We start from the raw sequence: 7431 nt of genomic DNA, 5'->3' as shown, positions 1-7431 counted from the left end.
GACTGAAAGCTATCCCTTATAAGTAACGTTTGTTTGATGTACCGAAACCTTTGTGTTCAATGAAAGTTGTTTTAAGATGGTCACTATGGAATGACGACCTTTGCATACATGCATTTCATCGCATTTGTTTATTTAAGCATTTTACATGCATTATTTATGAAAACATGAAAATAATTTATGGAGGGTTATGTGACAATAATACCAAGTTCATTCATTCATTCATTCTACTTCCTCATCATCATGAACAAACAAATGGAAACAATAGAGCAATCTCATGAGGAATCACAAGATCAGTTACAAGAGTAGTTAACCGAGTTATAACAAGATCAAACATCGAGTTATTTGCAAGATGTATCAGATCAAATGATTCAGGTGTTGATAACCAAGGTTGCTGATAGAGAGGAAATAACTACTAAAGAATATCAGTGTTATCACACTAATGCATCGAGAAGGACAACCTACCCTGGAGCGTCCCACTCAAACCAAGGGAAGAGTCTCATTAATCATGAGCAATTTGAAGACAAATTCAAGCGGTTGAAGGAAGCAACTGGAACTATAAAAGTTGTTAATGCCTCCCACAAAGAACTAGAAGTTAGAAAACTTAACTTAGTCCCTGATTTGGTCATCACAGATAAATTTATGGTGCCTAGTTTTGAGAAATATGATGGCACCAGTTATCCCCTAATTCATCTAAAATATTTTGTAGAAAGATGGAATGATACTTAAATGATGATAGTCTGTTGATTCATTACTTCCATGATAGTCTTGCTGGACCAGCTGTAGTATGTTATAACCATTTGAATTGAGAGTAGATCAAGACATGGGTCAACCTAGCTGATGTTTTTTTGGGACAATATATATGTCAAAGGTTTAGCCCCAAAATGTCAAGACCTTCAAAGAATAATGATGAAAGCTACTGGAAGTTATAAAGAATGTGTCCTAAGATGGAGAGGAGTGGTAGTACAAGTTTAGCCTCCCTTGTTAGAAGAAGAAATATCATATATGTTTCATGATTCTTTTCCTGCTCTTTTCTTCGAGTTGATGCTGGAAAATTCAACAAAGGACTTCAAGGATCTTGTAACTGCTAGGGAGTTAATTGAAAATGCAATCAACAAAGAAACTTGAAAATTGCTTCCAAAATCCCATCCAATTAAAAAGAGAAAGCTGATGAGGTGAATGAATGTCACGTCCAAAGCCCCCACAGCCGTAAAAGAAAAGGGACAACTAGTATTTCAAACTGACTAAAGAAAGTCTTGTGATTGAGCAATACTTTTAAGGTGTTCTAAACATCTATCTCAGATTTATAACCCCATTTGATTAAAGGTCAATACCTCACACCGAGGCCAATGAAAGTGCCACCAAACCCTTTTGCCTATAGCTATGATTAAGAGAGTGCTTGTGATTTCCACTTGGGGGCATCTGGGCATTCTACGAGGAATTGTAGGACGTAGTTAAAGGAGATAGAGATGTTGGTGGAAAATGGAACATTGACACAAGAATTTGTGGAATAGTGGATGACGAACTCGAGTAAGGCATGAAAGCACAATATATAGCATCTAATTGAGTCAAGTACCAATGCATGTTTGATGAGTAATGTGGCATCCTAATTAGGATATTTAAATGAACTTTTTCTACATTAAAGATGGTGTGCATTGAATAATTTGCAGTCTTGAATTTATTTGAATATCAACTGAATTAAAAACTCTTTAAATGATTAAAATTATGGATCTTTGACAAAGAGGCAAGTTTGAAGAATTATAAAACAAGGACCATTGACCCTACTCCAGAAGATACACTCGAACACCATATCTTTCTCTTGTAGGGAGAAATATAGCCTTCTCCTCTTATGAGGAATGATCAAGAGGTTTGGTATTCAGGTATGCATAGGAGCGGACAACATGTGGAATCTATTGTGCATGACATTATAAAACTGACTAGACCACACTTCTATTGAGGACGTTTAGTGATGATCCTAATATTCACAAATGGAATGGTGGAGTGAATGAATTTAGTATAGGTTAGTTGTTTGGGAACTGAACTCTAAATGGGATTTTCTGACCATCACAGACACAGAGACTATAACAGGTTCTTCTCGATGAGCTTAAGAAATTCTAAATCTAATACTCCAAAGGTTAATAAATTACTATTATTATATATTATACAATAAAGTTGAGCTATTCCACTAAAGCAATTGGTTATAGAGGAAACTCAAAAGCCCTAACTTTATGAATAGATTGTATTCAAACCATGAAAATGCTCGGGTACTTGACAGTTTAGTATCTGCTCCACTGCGATTATCAAGTCAAAGACTTTGTGATGAGATGGAACCTTCAGGTAGCCCGGTAAAAATTATTATAATATATATATATACAATGAAACTGAATTCAACTAGTTAAACAATGGTAAATTAAATCAAATTTATCTGATAACGAGTTTCAATGAAATGAACTAAGGGAGTTGAGGAACACCTATTATAGTCGACCTCACACAAGCACTCAGAATTTTATACTTAGATTGATTTACCTGCTTTATCTTGTTAAGGAAGTCTATGAAGCTTAAACAAATGGAAGATTTCAGATAACCGAAATTGAAGTGTTCTAGAAAGTCTAATAATTGATTATGTTAGTTGCGTCATTTTGCCTCATTCAATTAAAATACCAAGCTAAGTGAGAGGGGCATGTCACAATGTTCACAAGGACCGAGAAAGAAAAGACATCTTTTATGACTAAAATCTTAGAAAATAGGAAGGAAGCCAACCCATCAATTTTGATACTTGTCAAGGAGCTATAACTTTGAAAATATTAAAAGAGTTGTTGATTCTTTTGATATTCTGTGAACCCATGTTTATGATTTGCTTCAATTGTGAGCCTGAATTAAGGGGTAATACTTTACAAAATTCTTTCTTTCTTTGATTTCTAAAATAAAAGAAAGGAGAAAAACATTTTCAAATAGGACAATCTTAAATGCAAAGGTCCTTGAAAGAAGCCGGTGAGACTCATTCTGCTTCTATTGGAGAAAAAGAATAAGCGATGCCAGAATAATGAAGTATTCCACAATCTTGAAAGCAAATAGTCTGAGAGATCAGAAGGATTGGAGGATAGAACTTGTAACACTCCCTTGTGAAGTTCTCAGTAACCCATCAAAAAGTAGATAATCGCCTTATTCGAAAGAGGCATATATCCCAGCTCATAACAAAAATGCAAGATATTTTGTTAGAAGAATTGATCACTTCTTAAGTGTCTGTGGCATCATGAAGAGAAGCCCTCGATCTATTCAATAACATTGTTGTTTAGTGACACTAGAATGATACCATTCAAGATTAAAATATTTGGGCATGAAGAGAGCTACGAGTACCCTCATTGGGGTATTGGCAAAACTAGACCTCGCAGGGATCATAAGATTCAAATCAAATAGACATTGAGAATGAGTATCATAACTTGAAGTGTTAGGGTCATGCATCAATTAACTGTAGAGTCCTAAAAAACAACTCTGATAGTGCAATTGAGTTAAGGATATAAAGGGGCCTCAAGGATATATTTCTGACAACATCAAGAATTTAAGAAATGAAACATTTCTTCTGAGACTTTAATGAAGATAAGAGGAAAAGAAGACACAAAGACATAAGTGATCATATGTCTCTTAAAAAATGAAAGCTTGAAATTATAAGTTACTACACTGATATCTAAGTAAACCTTGGAGAGGATTGATCAAATGAAAGAAGACCGAGTTCTCCACTTTAGAGGCAAATGAAAATTGAATCAACATTTATGCATTCATGAGAACATCATTTGCATAAAAGAAAATGCATTACATTGATACATTTAACTACATTCGTATTTAAACACATGACTTTACAGATCTTCCAGTGAAAAGAGTAGATTCATGATGTCAAAATCCCAGCAAGCGAAAGCTAAAATTCAAATCTCAAATGTAGGGAATCATTTTTAAAGAGGCAGAACCTGAAGAACAGAGGGGCCTAATCCAAAAAAGAAGCATTACTTTGAAGTGGGGCATATTACCCAACCATTAAGTTATTTTGAAAAATGAGAAAGCGGTTTCCAAAGTTTCTCATTTAAATCTTTTCTGAAAATGAAATTTTTGAAAAGTAAGAAAACGATTTCCAAAGTTTCTTACTTAGTAAGTCATTTGGTCCATCAGTAAGTCTTTTGAGCATGATGATTAATTCCTTCAGGTCATCTGTCAGTCTTTCGACCAAGATGATAAGTCCTTTGGGCCATCCATAAGATGTTCGGGCATGATGTTTTCACATGATTTTCGAAAAATGAGAAAGCGATTTCCAAAGTTTTTCATTCAAATCTTTTATGAAAATGAAAATTTTAAAAAGTAAGAAAATGATTCCCAAAGTTTCTTACTTAGTAAGTCCTTCGGGCCATCAATAAGTCATTCCAACATGATGATTAAATGCTTCGGGTCATCTGTCAGTATTTTGAGTAAGATGATAAATCCTTCGGGCCATCTATAAGACCTTCGGGCGAATGTTTTCACAAGATTTTGTAAAAAATGAGAAAGTGATTTTCAAAGTTTCTCATTTAATGTTTTCAGAAATGAAATCTTTGAAGAGTAAGAAAGTGATTTCCAAAGTTTCTTACCAAGTAAACTATTTCCAAAATTGCGGGCCGTCAGTAAGTCTTTCAATCATGGTGATTAAATCATTCGGGTCATCTGTAAGTCTTTCGAACAAGATGATAAGTCCTTTGGGCCTTCAGTAAGACCTTCGGGTAGGATGTTTTCACGTAAATTAAAAAAATGAGAAAGCGATTTTCAAAGTTTCTTATTTAGTATTTTCAGAAAATGAGATTTTTGAAAAGTAAGAAAATGATTTCCAAAGTTTCTTACTCAGTAGAATATTTCCAAATTGGTAAGTCCTTATGGCCATCAATAACCCTTTCGAGCTTGATGATTAAATCCTTCAGGTCATCTATCAGTCTTTCAAGCAAGATGATAAGTCCTTTGGGCCATCTATAAGACCTTCGGGTAAGATATTTTTGCATGATTTTCTATAAATCAGAAATCGATTTTCAAAGTTTCTCATTTAATGTTTTTAGAAAATGAAATTATTGAAGAGTAAGAAAGTGATTTCTAAAGTCTCTTACCCAGTAAACTATTTCCAAAATTGGTAAGTCCTTCAGGGCATCAATAAGTCTTTCGAGCATGATGATTAAATCCTTCGAGTCATCTGTCAGTTTTTTGAGCAAGATGATAAGTCCTTCGGGCCATCTATAAGACCTTCGGGCAAGATGTTTTCACATGATTTTCAAAAAAATGAGAAAGCGATTTTCAAAGTTTCTCATTTAATGTTTTCAGAAAATGAAAATTTTGAAGAGTAAAAAAGCGATTTCCAAAGTTTCTTACCCAGTAAACTATTTCCAAAATTTGAAAGTTCTTCGGGCCATCAGTAAGTCTTTCGACCATGACGATTAAATCCTTCAAGTCATCTGTCATTATTTCGGGCAAGATGATAAGCCTTCGGGTATCTATAAGACCTTCGGGCAAGATGCTTTCACATGATTTTCAAAAAATGAGAAAGCGATTTTCAAAGTTTCTCATTTAATTTTTTTAGAAAATGAAATTTTTAAGAGTAAGAAAGCGATTTCCAAAGTTTCTTACCTAGTAAACTATTTCCAAAATTGGTAAGTCCTTCGGGCCATCAGTAAGCATTTCAAGCACGATGATTAAATCCTTCAGGTAATCTGTCAGTCTTTCGAGCAAGATATAAGCCCTTCCAGCCATCTATAAGATCTCCGGGCAAGATGTTTTCACATGATCTTCAAAAAAAGAGAAAGCGATTTTCAAAGTTTATCATTTAATGTTTTCAGAAAATGAATTTTTTGAAGAGTAAGAAAGCGATTTCAAAAGTTTCATACCCAATAAACTATTTCCAAAATTTGTAAGTCCTTCAGGCCATTAGTAAGTCTTTCGAGCATGATGATTAAATCCTTTAGGTCATCTGTCAGTCTTTCAAACAAGATGATAAGTCCTTGGGGCATCTATAAGACCTTCGGGCAGGATGTTTACACATGATTTTTTAAAAAAAATGAGAAATCGATTTCCATAGTTTCTCACTGAATATTTTCATAAAATGAAATTTTTGAAAAGTAAGAAAGCAATTTCCAAAGTTCCTTACCTAGTAAACTATTTCCAAAATTGGTAAGTCTTTTGGGCCATTAGTAAGTCTTTCGAGCATGATTATTAAATTCTTCGGGTCATCTGTCAGTCTTTCGAGCAAGATGATATGTCCTTCGGGCCATCTATAAGACCTTCGGGCAAGATGCTTTCATATGATTTGTAAGAAAATGAGAAAGCTAATTTCAAAGTTTCTCATTTAAAATAAATATTTAAGAAGGAAATAAAGGAAATGAAATAAAAAGAAAAAATGAAATAATAATAAAAAGACTAAGAATAAATAAAAAGTAAACCTTCAGATGTGCTAATTACTGGCATATGTGTCTTTCGCATTACCAACACATGAGAGATCGAGGCAAGTCAATAGAGAAGATTTCAAATACATATGAGTTGAGCAATCCATTGAAGGGAATAACACCTGCAAATTGAGCCGAGTCACAAGATGGCCAACGAAAGAGGGCTCTCATTCGAAAAAATAAAATACACTAAAATTGCATTAGTGCACACATTTTAGGCATAAACATGATCATGATATTCATAAATGCATGATGAAATATGTAAGAAGTATCTACAGGTTTCCCAAAAGAAAGATGAAAGTTGAAGATACTAAACCCCAAAATAGGAGTAACCAATTCAAAATCCCAAAAAGAGAGATGTTCAAATGACACTCGAGCCAATGTAGATTCCCATATCTGGTGGCTGCAAAACAAGTTCCCACAAGAGAAATGGATTTTAAAGATTCTCTCAAATTCCTAACCTTTGGGTATAATGATTTCAAATCTTCAAACATACACTAATGATTGGTATTGTTTAATCTTCAGGTTTGATCTTCATGAAGATAAGATAAAAAAATTGATCCCAGTTCAGTTCCTCCCAAAGAGTGGTGGAGTGAATCAAATTTTTCGAGTCTGATCTCCTCTAAAAAATAGTGGAACAAATTCTCTTTCTTTCAGATTTAGTCTTCCTAAGTAGCAGCGAAGCAATTCGAGTTCGATTCAATCTTCCCTGAAGAGCAGCGAAGTGAATAAAAAATTTACGAGATTTGATTACCAAAAGAGTGGAACATATCAAGTCTGACCTACCTTGAAGATGAAGTAGAGCGGATTAACCTTTCAAGTTCCTCATAACTGGACAAATATGACATCCTTTGATCTTTGCTCTATTCTTGTTGCACGATAATGAGCAAAGATGGGCAGTTGTAGATGCTCATTTTGTTTGGAGTTTCATTCGAGTTTTTTATATATATTACTTATTAATAATCACTTATGGTTACACATTAGTTATGCT

Source organism: Hibiscus syriacus, unplaced genomic scaffold (genome assembly GCF_006381635.1).
Source record: "Hibiscus syriacus cultivar Baekdansim isolate YM2019G1 unplaced genomic scaffold, ASM638163v2 tig00110004_pilon, whole genome shotgun sequence".
NCBI classification, from domain to species: Eukaryota; Viridiplantae; Streptophyta; class Magnoliopsida; order Malvales; family Malvaceae; genus Hibiscus; species Hibiscus syriacus.
This window is presented reverse-complemented; position numbering follows the sequence as displayed.